This window comes from Pseudophryne corroboree, chromosome 5 (assembly GCF_028390025.1).
Source record: "Pseudophryne corroboree isolate aPseCor3 chromosome 5, aPseCor3.hap2, whole genome shotgun sequence".
Taxonomy (NCBI): Eukaryota; Metazoa; Chordata; class Amphibia; order Anura; family Myobatrachidae; genus Pseudophryne; species Pseudophryne corroboree.
This window is the reverse complement of record NC_086448.1, coordinates 188,913,152-188,926,742: the sequence shown is the minus strand read 5'-3', so window position 1 is coordinate 188,926,742 and position 13,591 is coordinate 188,913,152. Positions and strand designations below refer to the sequence as shown.

Here is a 13,591-nt window from a genome sequence, read left to right as displayed (position 1 = left end):
CTGTCCTCAGTCTGAGCATTCCCTGTGTGTGTGCGGTGTGTCGGTACGGCTGTGTCGACATGTTTGATGAGGAGGGTTACGTGGAGGCGGAGCAGAGGCAGATAAGTGTGGTGTCGCCCCCGACGGGGCCGACACCTGATTGGATGGATATGTGGAAGGTCTTAACCGACAGTGTCAACTCCTTACATAAAAGGTTCGATGACGCAGCAGCCTTGGGACAGCCGGGGTCTCAGCCCGCGCCTGCCCAGGCGACTCAGAAGCCGTCAGGGGCTCATAAACGCCCGCTAGCTCTGATGGTAGACACAGATGTCGACACGGAGTCTGACTCCAGTGTAGATGAGGATGAGACAAATGTACAGTCTACAAAAGCCATCCGATGCGTGATTACTGCAATGAAAGATGTATTGCACATTTCTGATATTAACCCGGTTACCACCAAGAGGGGTATTATGTTTGGGGAGAAAAAGCAGCCAGTGACTTTTCCCCCATCTGATGAATTAAATGATTTGTGTGAAGAAGCGTGGAGTTCCCCTGATAAGAAACTAGTGATTTCTAAGAGGTTACTGATGGCGTACCCTTTCCCGCCAACGGATAGGTTACGTTGGGAAACATCCCCTAGGGTGGACAAGGCGCTAACACGCTTATCTAAAAGGGTGGCACTGCCGTCTTAGGATACGGCCGCCCTAAAGGATCCTGCGGATAGAAAGCAGGAAGCTATCCTGAAGTCTGTGTATACACACTCTGGTACTCTACTGAGACCTGCTATTGCTTCAGCCTGGATGTGTAGTGCTGCAGCAGCATGGACTGATACCCTGTCAGACAACATTGATTCCCTCGACAGGGATGCTGTTTTGCTAATCATCGAACATATAAAAGACGTCGTCTTATATATGCGGGATGCACAGAGGGACATTTGCCTGCTGGCATCTAGAATTAATGCAATGTCCATTTCTGCCAGGAGAGTATTATGGACTCAGCAGTGGACAGGTGATGCTGATTCTAAAAAACACATGGAGGTTTTGCCTTATAAGGGTGAGGAATTGTTTGGGGACGGTCTCTCGGACCTCGTATCCACAGCAACTGCTGGGAAGTCGACTTTTTTACCTCAGGTTCCCTCACAGCCTAAGAAAGCACCGTATTATCAAATGCAGTCCTTTCGGCCTCAGAAAGGCAAGCGGGTCAGAGGAGCATCCTTTCTGGCCAGAGGCAAGGGTAGAGGAAAGAAGCTGCACCAGGCAGCCAGTTCCCAGGAACAAAAATCCTCCCCTGCTTCCACTAAGTCCACCGCATGACGTTGGGGCTCCACAGGCGGAGCCAGGTGCGGTGGGGGCGCGTCTCCGAAACTTCAGCAACCAGTGGGTTCGCTCACAAGTGGATCTCTGGGCTGTACAAATTGTATCTCAGGGATACAAGCTGGAGTTCGAGGCGACTCCCCCTCGCCGTTACCTCAAATCAGCCTTGCCAGCTGCTCCCAGGGAAAGGGAGGTAGTACTGGCGGCAATTCACAAGCTGTACCTCCAGCAGGTGATAATCAAGGTCCCCCTCCTTCAACAGGGCAGGGGTTACTATTCCACAATGTTTGTGGTACCGAAACCGGACGGTTCGGTGAGACCCATCCTGAATTTAAAATCCTTGAACACTTATATAAAGAAGTTCAAGTTCAAAATGGAATCGCTCAGGGCGGTTATTGCAAGCCTGGAAGAGGGGGATTTTATGGTGTCGCTGGACATCAAGGATGCTTACTTGCATGTCCCCATTTACCCACCTCACCAGGAATACCTCAGGTTTGTGGTACAAGACTGTCATTACCAATTCCAGACGTTGCCGTTTGGTCTCTCCACGGCATCGAGAATATTTACCAAGGTAATGGCCGAAATGATGATACTCCTTCGGAAGAAGGGAGTTATAATTATCCCGTACTTGGACGATCTCCTCATAAAGGCGAGGTCCAGAGAGCAGTTGTTGGTCAGCGTAGCACTCTCTCAGGAAGTGTTGCAACAGCACGGCTGGATTCTGAATATCCCAAAGTCGCAGCTGATTCCTGCGACGCGTCTGCTTTTCCTGGGCATGATTCTGGACACAGAACAGAAGAAGGTGTTTCTCCCGGTGGAGAAGGCCCAGGAATTGTAATCTCTGGTCAGGGACCTCCTGAAACCAAAACAGGTGTCGGTGCATCACTGCATGCGAGTCCTGGGAAAGATGGTGGCTTCTTACGAAGCAATTCCCTTCGGCAGGTTCCATGCAAGGATCTTTCAGTGGGATCTGTTGGACAAATGGTCCGGATCGCATCTTCAGATGCATCGGTTGATCACCCTGTCCCCAAGGGCCAGGGTGTCTCTGCTGTGGTGGCTGCAGAGTGCTCATCTTCTCGAGGGCCGCAGGTTCGGCATACAGGACTGGGTCCTGGTGACCACGGATGCAAGCCTCCGAGGATGGGGGGCAGTCACTCAGGGAAGAAACTTCCAAGGACAGTGGTCAAGTCTGGAGACTTCACTACACATAAATATACTGGAACTAAGGGCCATTTACAACGCCCTGAGTCAAGCAGAGCCCCTGCTTCAAAACCACCCAGTACTGATTCAGTCAGACAACATCACGGCGGTCGCCCATGTAAACCGCCAGGGCGGCACGAGAAGCAGGATGGCAATGGCAGAAGCCACAAGGATTCTTCGATGGGTGGAGAATCACGTGGAAGCACTGTCAGCAGTGTTCATTCCGGGAGTGGACAACTGGGAAGCAGACTTCCTCAGCAGGCACGACCTCCACCCGGGAGAGTGGGGACTTCATCAAGAAGTCTTCACACAGATTGCAAATCGCTGGGAACTGCCACAGGTGGACATGATGGCGTCCCGCCTCAACAAAAAGCTAAAAAAAAATATATATATTGCGCCAGGTCAAGGGACCCTCAGGCGATAGCTGTGGACGCACTAGTGACACCGTGGGTGAACCAGTCGGTTTATGTGTTCCCTCCTCTTCCTCTCATACCCAAGGTGCTGAGGATAGTAAGAAAGAGAGGAAAAAAAAAAAAACTATACTCATCGTTCCGGATTGGCCAAGAAGAACTTGGTACCCAGAACTACAAGAAATGATCTCAGAGGACCCATGGCCTCTGCCTCTCAGACAGGACCTGTTACAGCAGGGACCCTGTCTGTTCCAAGACTTACCGCGGCTGCGTTTGACGGCATGGCGGTTGAACGCCGGATCCTAACGGAAAAGGGCATTCCAGATGAAGTGATTCCTACGCTGATAAAAGCTAGGAAGGATGTGACAGTAAAGCATTATCACCGCATATGGCGGAATTATGTCGCTTGGTGTGAGGCCAGGAAGGCCCCAACAGAGGAATTCCAGCTGGGTCGATTTCTGCACTTCCTACAGTCAGGGGTGTCTATGGGCCTAAAATTGGGGTCCATAAAGGTCCAGATTTCGGCCCTATCTATTTTCTTTCAAAAAGAACTGGCTTCACTGCCTGAAGTTCAGACGTTTGTTAAGGGAGTGCTGCATATTCAGCCCCCTTTTGTGCCTCCAGTGGCACCTTGGGATCTTAACGTTGTGTTGGATTTCCTGAAATCACACTGGTTTGAGCCACTTAAGACCGTGGAGCTAAAGTATCTCACGTGGAAGGTGGTCATGCTGTTGGCCTTAGCTTCGGCTAGGCGTGTGTCAGAATTGGCGGCTTTGTCCATATCTGATCTTCCATATGGACAGGGCAGAATTGAGGACTCGTCCCCACTTTCTCCCAAAGGTGGTATCAGCGTTTCATTTGAACCAACCAACCTATTGTGGTGCCTGCGGCTACTCGGGACTTGGAGGATTCCAAGTTGCTGGACGTAGTCCGGGCTTTGAAAATTTATGTTTCCAGGACGGCTGGAGTCAGAAAAACTGACTCGCTATTTATCCTGCATGCACCCAACAAGCTGGGTGCTCCTGCTTCAAAGCAAACTATTGCTCGCTGGATCTGTTGCACGATTCAGCTGGCACATTCTGCGGCTGGACTGCCACATCCTAAATCAGTAAAAGCCCATTCCACAAGGAAGGTGGGCTCTTCTTGGGCGGCTGCCCGAGGGGTCTCGGCTTTACAGCTTTGCCGAGCTGCTACTTGGTCGGGTTCAAACACATTTGCTAAATTCTACAAGTTTGATACCCTGGCTGAGGAGGACCTTGAGTTTGCTCATTCGGTGCTGCAGAGTCATCCGCACTCTCCCGCCCGTTTGGGAGCTTTGGTATAATCCCCATGGTCCTTACGGAGTTCCCAGCATCCACTAGGACGTCAGAGAAAATAAGAATTTACTCACCGGTAATTCTATTTCTCGTAGTCCGTAGTGGATGCTGGGCGCCCGTCCCAAGTGCGGACTCTCTGCAATACGTGTATATAGTTATTGCTTAACTAAGGGTTATTGTTATGAGCCATCCGTTTAGTGAGGCTCAGTTGTTGTTCATACTGTTAACTGGGTAAGGTTATCACAAGTTGTACGGTGTGATTGGTGTGGCTGGTATGAGTCTTACCCTGGATTCCAAATCCTTACCTTGTTGTGTCAGCTCTTCCGGGCAGTTTCCCTAACTGAGGTCTGGAGGAGGGGCATAGAGGGAGGAGCCAGTGCACACCAGATAGTACCTAATCTTTCTTTTAGAGTGCCCAGTCTCCTGCGGAGCCCGTCTATTCCCCATGGTCCTTACGGAGTTCCCAGCATCCACTACGGACTACGAGAAATAGAATTACCGGTGAGTAAATTCTTATTTTTGTATCACATTCATTCACTGTACTACTTGGAAATAGATTTGGACAGAAAGAATTTGACATCCACACTCTATAATGTCAATATCATTAATGTTAACACTGACAGAATTTTGACGTTGTCGTAATGTGGACGTTTCCATGAGGGTTAGTGTTATGGTTAGGGTTTCCATTACGGTAAGGATTATGGTTAGGGTTTCCATTAGGGTAAGGGTTATGGTTTCCATTAGGACAAATTATGGTTAGGGTTTACATTAAGGTTAGCGTAATGGTTAGGGATTCCATGAGGGTAAGAGTTATGGTTAGGGTTTACATTAGGGTTAGGGTTATGGTTTCCATTAGGATAAGGGTTATGGTTAGGGTTTACATTAAGGTTAGCGTTATGGTTAGGGTTTACATTAGGGTTAGGATTATAGTTAGGGTTTCCCTGAAGGTTAGGGTTATGGATAGGGTTTCCCTGAGGGTTAGGGTTATGGTTTCCATTAGGATAAGGGTTATGGTTAGGGTTTCCATTAGGGTTAGCGTTATGGTTAGGGTTTCCATGAGGGTAAGGTTTATGGTTAGGGTTTACATTAGGGTTAGCATTATGTTTAGGGCTTCCATGAGGGTAAGGGTTATGGTTAGGGTTTATATTAGGGTTAGGGTTTCCCTGAGGGTTAGGGTTTCCATTAGGGTAAGGGTTAAGGTTTCCATTAGGGTAAGGGTTATGATTAGGGTTTCCATGAGGGTAATGGTTATGGTTAGGGTTTCCATTAGGGTAAGAGTTATGGTTAGGGTTTACATTAAGGTTAGCGTTATGGTTAGGGATTCCATGAGGGTAAGGGTTATGGTTAGGGCTTACATTAGGGTAAGGGTTATAGTTAGGGCTTACATTAGGGTAAGGGTTATGGTTAGAGATTCCATGAGGGTAAAGGTTATGGTTTACATTAGGGTAAGGGTTATGGTTAGGGTTTACATTAGGGTTAGCGTTATGGTTAGGGATTCCATGAGGGTAAGGGTTATGGTTAACATTAGGGTAAGGGTTATTGTTAGGGTTACCATGAGGGTAAGGTTTATGGGTAGGGTTTCCCTTAGGGTAATGGTAAGGTTTAGGGTTGTCATCAGGGTTAGGGACAGAATAATAATAAACTGTTAGCATGTTAACAATATGTTGACATTCTAACAATGTCGACATAACATCAGGGTCAACACGGTCTATGTTGATATTACGACCATGTTTATATTGTCATGTCAACATAATGAATGTCTAACATACATTCCGAACCATTAATATGTACTTTGTGAACATTACAAAAACCTAACTAAGCTGCCAGAGAGTGAGCTGAGGTTTGCAGAGTTTGGTAGACTCATACATGGGGGTAAGGCCAAAGGTGCCACAGCCGCTCAAATAACTTCAGTATCAGATTTTTGCAATATATTGGATCCCATTAAGACACAGCCCTAAAGCTATAGGAAGAGATTCAGCTATCTGTTATAGACCGTGAGGTAATTCTCAGGGGTGCCAAAGGAGGGGGGGTTACTATTTACCAGCCATGGAGGCTGATTATCACCTCCCTCTGAAAACGCACTACAGCAAAATGGCGGCGCACACATTGTTATCATTCACTGGTCTCTCATCTAGAAGTGGCCTTGCTCCTATTCCTTCTTCCTCTCTAGCACTCAGGCCCGCAAAATGTCTTAGCAGCCCTGGTAATACTATACAATTTAACAAAGCTCTAGAGCAGTGGTTCTCAAACTCGGTCCTCAGGACCCCACACAGTGCATGTTTTGCAGGTAACCCAGCAAGTGCACAGGTGTATTAATTACTCACTGACACATTTTAAAAGGTCTGCAGGTGGAGCTAATTATGTCACTTGTGATTCTGTGAGGAGACCTGCAAGACATGCACCGTGTGGGGTCCTGAGGACCGAGTTTGAGAACCTGTGCTCTAGAGCAGTGGTTCCCAAACTCGGTCCTCAGGACCCCACACAGTGCATGTTTTGCAGGTAACCCAGCAAGTGCGCACAGGTGTATTAATTACTCACTGACACATTTTAAAACAGAGCTGGCCAAACCAGTCCTCAAGATCTACCAACAGTTCACATTTTCCAGACCACCTAATTGGTGCTCAGGTGTAGTCATTACTAATTAAGATGTGCTGCATTCATTCTTAACTGACAATTCTACAGATCTCCAGGAGGACTGGAAAACATGAACTGTTGGTAGATCTCGAGGACCGGTTTGGCCAGCCCTGTTTTAAAAGGTCCACAGGTGGAGCTAATTATTTCACTTGTGATTCTGTGAGGAGACCTGCATAACATGCACCGTGTGGGGTCCTGAGGACCGAGTTTGAGAACCTGTGCTCTAGAGGAAAGTTAGGATAACGCAGAGCAAGTGTTTTTCACCTTCATTTTGCAGTATAGTGGCTCTTTAACATTTTTTATATTTTAGGCTAAAATAACGTGTATTCCCTAAATGTGTATAAAAGATGAATGAGCTGTGATCAAACAAGGTCGATAATGTGTTTCTTAACATAAGCATCCTCACAAGAATGAAGGCAACGCCCCCAGGGAATAGGAGACTTCTGGAAAGTGCTATTAAACATGGATGTGGTAACACACACAGAAGCAAATGTCACACATGACTGAAATGCAGCATACACAGTGGCATTTGTGAGTACAACAATGGGCCTGTGTGCAGCAGGCAGCACGGAGAGAAGCCCAAGGAGAATGTTCATGAATGACAAGTACAGGGAGAAAACATTGAGCTGGACACATTGTGAAATTAAGGATGGAGCAAAGGAGCCAATGTGGCATATATATGCACGTGCAACACAGACAGATATACAGTATATGTAACTTCCTTTGTGACAAGCATTACGGTAATGAACTAGGTCAAGTTCTATGTTTATTTGATGTATCCATGTTTGTGAAGCACACCAGGTCTTCGGCTCCATAATATAATATGTGGTGTCAGCTGGAATATTTCCCAGAATCCTAGCCTGTGCAGAATTAATTCTTACATACCTGAAACAGCTCTTGGTTTCTGGTATGAGCATTACCTGTCATTTTGCCTGCACTGAATATTTTGTTTATACTGCAATACACTATGGGGCTGATTCAGAGATAGATGCTAATTGCACCACGTCTGCGTCTTTGTATTCAACGGTGGTGCGAAAAAAATGCAAAAGCCGCAAATGGAGTCAAAAGAAGCCCACAGCGGGCTTCTATGATCTACTGCTGCATCAGAGGAAATATGTCCTATTAGGGATCTGACTATCGAACATCTGAGTAACCTTCCAGTTGTAAATTTTTTTAGAAAAAAGCAATTTCGGCAGTGGAAAGAATTTAGCAGTAATAAGGTAGGGTTTGCATTAGGACCACCAGAGTATTAAATAATTAAAGCAGTGTAATCAGCAATTTCATCACAGAAAGGTGGCGTGCAACCAGAGAATAAACTCAAACAATGCACCTTATTCAGGTTCAGTAGTAGTTTTGAAAAAAAAAAACTGCTTACAACTGCATACGGCGGGCCGCCCAGCACAGGGCAAAGCCGTCCAGCATGTTAATCACCGCCCAGCAATGCAGAAATCGGCAATTAGTGGTAGCATCCTGCAAACGCAGCTTGGCTGTTGCAGGAAACGCAGGCAACATCATTGGGCCCGCCTGAAAACGGCCATGACACACAGTGTTTACTAGACCACTCCCCCACAATGCCACATCACCGCCCCCCAAAAACCTGCATGCGCAAAATGGCCGATTTAAGCAAAAGATCTAATGAAGCTGAATGAGGGCCTAAACAAAGAAATACAGCACGGGAACTGCACTAAAGGACTCTCATATAGGGGCACTCAGTGCAAACTGACAATATATAAATGTTTAAATCTGGATTTCATGGAATAGGTATGATGTAAATTACATGAATGTTGTAAACAGTTTATAGAAAATAAAACTTAGTGGCAGATTTAACAGTAAAAGATATTCTTGTTGCCACTCATTACAAATGTTAAATGGTGCTCCAGCCAATCAGCTCCTAGCAGTCATGTGTTGGAAAGATGACAGTTAAGAGCTGATTGGCTGGAATACCATTTATCATTTAAAAAAGTGATTGCAAGAATATCACTTGTTGTTAAATCTGCTCCTTAGCTTTTAATATTTAAATTAAAATAGGTTAGTTATACCTTTACCACATGGCGGGGGGGCATACTGTATATGATCCCTCTCAGGAAGATGTGAAAAGGAGCCCACGGGCCTCTATAGGGTAACGCTAGGCATCCAGGGCTTAGTACATATGGAAAATTTGGCCAAAGTCTGAAAACTGGGTTTTGGCCACATTTTTTCTTTAGTACATCGTGTGGCATTACCAACATCGGCCCTCAAGGCACACTAACAACGCAGGTTTTAGTGATAGCCATGCTGCAGCACAGATGGTTAAATCAAAATTACTGAGGTGCTAATTAATACGCCAGCATATAACACGGGTTATTGCACACGAGCATGCATAACGCCTGTTGCTGTGCAGTGTAAAAGGGTTCAGTTGGAATAATCCTGGTCGAGTGACCTGGTTTTCCAACTCGGGTAGCTTGCAGGGCTGAACATAGGTTCAACCTGGCTCGCTGTGCAGTGTAAATAGGAAGCCAGGTCGTTGCGACGCATTTCCCGTTCACACTGTATGGACGGGTGGCGCTTGGAGATCATGTGGTCTCCAAGAGCCGCCCCCGCCGCGTCACCGCTTACGTCACCAACCCAGCAATATGCCGGATCGGAAACAGCAGCGCTGAGGGGCCTGAGGCGGGTAACGCCCGGGAAGAACCTGTGTCAGGCTCCCATGTGCGACCCGCTTAATTAGGTATAAAAGGGGTATAAGTCACCTATGCTCAAGCATGGATCAGTAAAACCTGGCCTGTTAGTATGCCTTGAGGACTGAGGTTGGGAATTCCTGGGCTAGTTCTTCATAGAAGAATGGGGGGAAATTGTAACTTATCAGAAGAGACTGACAGTCATAATAGCAGCTAGTGAGATTCTACCAAGTATTAACACAATGAAGGTGGATGCTTAAGTAATCAATTATTTGCAATGAAGAAAAAGCTTTACAGTTGATGGCTTTATTTGACACTAGAGTATCTTGAGTTGATGAGAAATTGAGATTCCAGATACAATCCATTTTGAAGATAATTGAATGTGTCAAATGTCAGAGTGGTATTTGCAGGGATGGATGAATGGGTGGAACCACATATGCTATATTAGTGATTCAGGGCATTTGGGGAACATACTGGTACCTGTACAGTATGCCGATTGGTGCCCTTCATACATGTACATACAAAGTGCTTCCCAATCAGCAATGGCACTCAAATAAACACTGTTCACAGATCACATAGGGTGGGAATGGGATGCGTCAAGCAGTATTCCGCCACTTGGGTATGGGTCATTAGGTCAACTACACTTAGGTCGACATGGTCACTAGGTTGACATGAAAAAAGGTTGACATTAGGTTTTTTTTAACTTTTTTTGGTGTCGTTTTCTTTGTAAAGTGACGGGGAACCCCAATTAGTGCACCGTGTCCCCTCGCATGGTTCGCTTCGCTTGCCATGCTTCAGGCAAAGTGCCTCACTGCGCTCAGCACAAGTTACTATTCCCAATCGTAGTCCACGTGGATCGTAAAGTAGAAAAAATAAAAAAAAAGTGAGAAACTCATGTCAAACCTTTTTCCATGTCGACCTAGTACATGTTAACCTAGTGACCATGTTGACCTAATGCGTGTCGACCAATAGTGGTCGACCTAATGACTGTCGACCTAATGGCCGTATCCCCTCATTTTATGCATAGCAGCATTTAGTAACGCTGTATGCTTACAAAAATTGGACAGTTCCCCCTATAAGAGCTGCCCTTTGCGATACAAGGACTTCCGGGTTTATGACCTGAGAATCCTTCTGTGCATGTGTCAGATGGGACACTGGGAGGGATCTGATTGTACTACTCTCAGTGCACATTGCGAAAAGAAGCCCATAGGCTAAAGTGGCAGCTGCAGGACTTTATATATAACGTATATTACACACAATTTGATCCAAAACTGCGATCCAAAAATAAAAATCAGAGATCTGACATTTTCACAGAAATTAAATTTATTCTCCTTTTGGGCTCAGGGTTGAATGGAGAAACCAAATATCGATCTGGGTCTAGACAGTACCCCAATATTCCGTCCTGTTGGATTTCTCCAAATACGACCCATTCATCCCGAATATATATATGAATGTGCTGGCTGGACAAATACAAGTACTATACAGGTGAAACTCAGAAAATTACAATATCGTGCAAAAGTTCATTTATTTCGGTAATTCAACTTAAAAGGTTGAACTAATATATTATATAGACTCATTACATGCAAAGTGAGATATTTCAAGCCTTTTATTATAATTATGATGATTGTGGCTTACAGCTTTAGAAAACCCCAAATCATGGGTACATCACTACCAGTGCCATCATGAGGACATCACTACTAGTTCCATTAAGGGGACATCAGTGCCATCAAGGGGACATCACTACTAGTGCCATCAAGGGGTCATCACTACTAGTGCCATCATGGGGACATCACTACTAGTGCCATCAAGGGGTCATCACTACCAGTGCCATCATGAGGACATCACTACTAGTTCCATTAAGGGGACATCAGTGCCATCAAGGGGACATCACTACTAGTGCCATCAAGGGGTCATCACTACTAGTGCCATCATGGGGACATCACTACTAGTGCCATCAAGGGGTCATCACTACTAGTGCCATCATGGGGACATCACTACTAGTGCCATCAAGGGTACATCACTACTAGTGCCATCATGGGGACATCACTACTAGTGCCATCAAGGGGACATCACTACTAGTGCCATCATGGGGACATCACTACTAGTGCCATCAAGGGGTCATCACTACTAGTGCCATCATGGGTACATCACTACTAGTGCCATCATGAGGACATCACTACTAGTGCCATCAAGGGGTCATCACTACTAGTGCCATCATGGGTACATCACTACTAGTGCCATCATGAGGACATCACTACTAGTGCCATCAAGGGGTCATCATTACTAGTGCCATCATGGGTTCATCACTACTAGTGCCATCAAGGGGACATCACTACTAGTGCCATCATGGGGACATCACTACTAGTGCCATCAAGGGTACATCACTACTAGTGCCATCAAGGGTACATCACTACTAGTGCCATCAAGGGGTCATCACTACTAGTGCCATCATGGGGACATCACTACTAGTGCCATCAAGGGGTCATCACTACTAGTGCCATCATGGGTACAGCACTACTAGTGCCATCATGAGGACATCACTACTAGTGCCATCAACGGGTCATCACTACTAGTGCCATCATGGGTACATCACTACTAGTGCCATCATGAGGACATCACTACTAGTGCCATCAAGGGGTCATCACTACTAGTGCCATCATGGGTACATCACTACTAGTGCCATCAAGGGGTCATCACTACTAGTGCCATCATGGGGACATCACTACTAGTGCCATCAAGGGTACATCACTACTAGTGCCATCAAGGGTACATCACTACTAGTGCCATCAAGGGGTCATCACTACTAGTGCCATCATGGGTACATCACTACTAGTGCCATCATGGGGACATCACTACTAGTGCCATCATGGGGACATCACTACTAGTGCCATCATGGGGACATCACTACTAGTGCCATCAAGGGTACATCACTACTAGTGCCATCAAGGGGTCATCACTACTAGTGCCATCATGGGTACATCACTACTAGTGCCATCAAGGGTACATCACAAGGTACATCACTTGATTTAGCAGAATGAACTCAGACAACAAGATGAATATTATATTCCGTGCATACAGCGCTGATGGGAGCAGATGTGCAGCACAGACCGGGTGGCAGGACAACACCCTGTACATGCATGACAGGGACAAGACAACACACGTACTACACCTATGCCTTATCCCACTCCCGCCCCCCAGTCATCATCACACCCGGAGCCTGACGCCCAATCAGCAATATACTGCGCTTACCTTCTGCAGGGCCCGGCACCCAGTCTCTGTATCACACCAGCAGCCGCTCTACTCCGGTCTGACTGACAGCAAACCGCAGCAAGCGCCGCCTCCTCCTAACCCGGCTGCTGGAGCCAGGGATGCTGTGGGATCTAGCCTCTACCGGGATGCTGTGTGCACGGGAAGGCAGGCAGAGGACACAGTACAGGCAGGCGGTGTAACAGAGCACAGCTACCCAGAACACAGTGCTGAGCGCTGCGCAGTACAGTGCGGACGGTGTTATATAGCGGACAGCAGACCAGAAATAGAATACAGTACAGACTGTACTATAATGCTTAGACCAGAGCTAGAAAACAGCCGGATTAAGGTTATGGGGGTCCCGGGGCATTTCAGACAGTGAGGCCACTGATAAAGAGGCAGGCAGATGAATAATCGGGAGGCATTCAGATTTCAGGTTGTCGGGATCCCAACACCCGGTGAAATACCGGAGGTCGGCATTCCGACAATCAGCCGAAATCCCCACTTGGGTGGTGGTCCAACATGGGTAGCGGCGGCCTCCGGGCCCAAAGCGTGGTGAGACGGTATTCTGGCTGTGGAGAGCCCGGCGCCGGTCTCCTGAACTGAAAAAGATGCTTTGGCCCCCTCCTCCGCCCCATGGGGAGATGTAGTGGATGGCAGGGAGAGGCAGAGAGTGGCAGGGGGGACTGGGCAGACAGTGGATGAGTGGGGGGAAGGTAAGGGGTCACAGGGAGAGCCAGTGACTGACTGGGAAAGGCAGAGGATGGCAGTGATGCCACTCAGTGCCGTAACTAGGCATTTTAGCGCTGTGTGCAAGAAACGGCATTGGCACCCCC

The 13,591-nt window shown here is 47.0% G+C and overlaps 1 protein-coding gene across 1 annotated transcript in view; it reads right to left on the bottom strand.

The window, feature by feature from the left end:
* Window positions 1–13,360, bottom strand: part of SCRN1 (secernin 1) — a 135,262-nt gene extending 121,902 nt beyond the window's left edge. Inside the window, exon 1 of the mRNA XM_063921960.1 lies at window positions 12,759–13,360. The gene's annotated coding sequence lies outside the window, so the exon portion shown is untranslated. The remainder of the gene's footprint in view (window positions 1–12,758) is intronic.
* Between the last annotated feature and the right edge of the window lie 231 nt (window positions 13,361–13,591).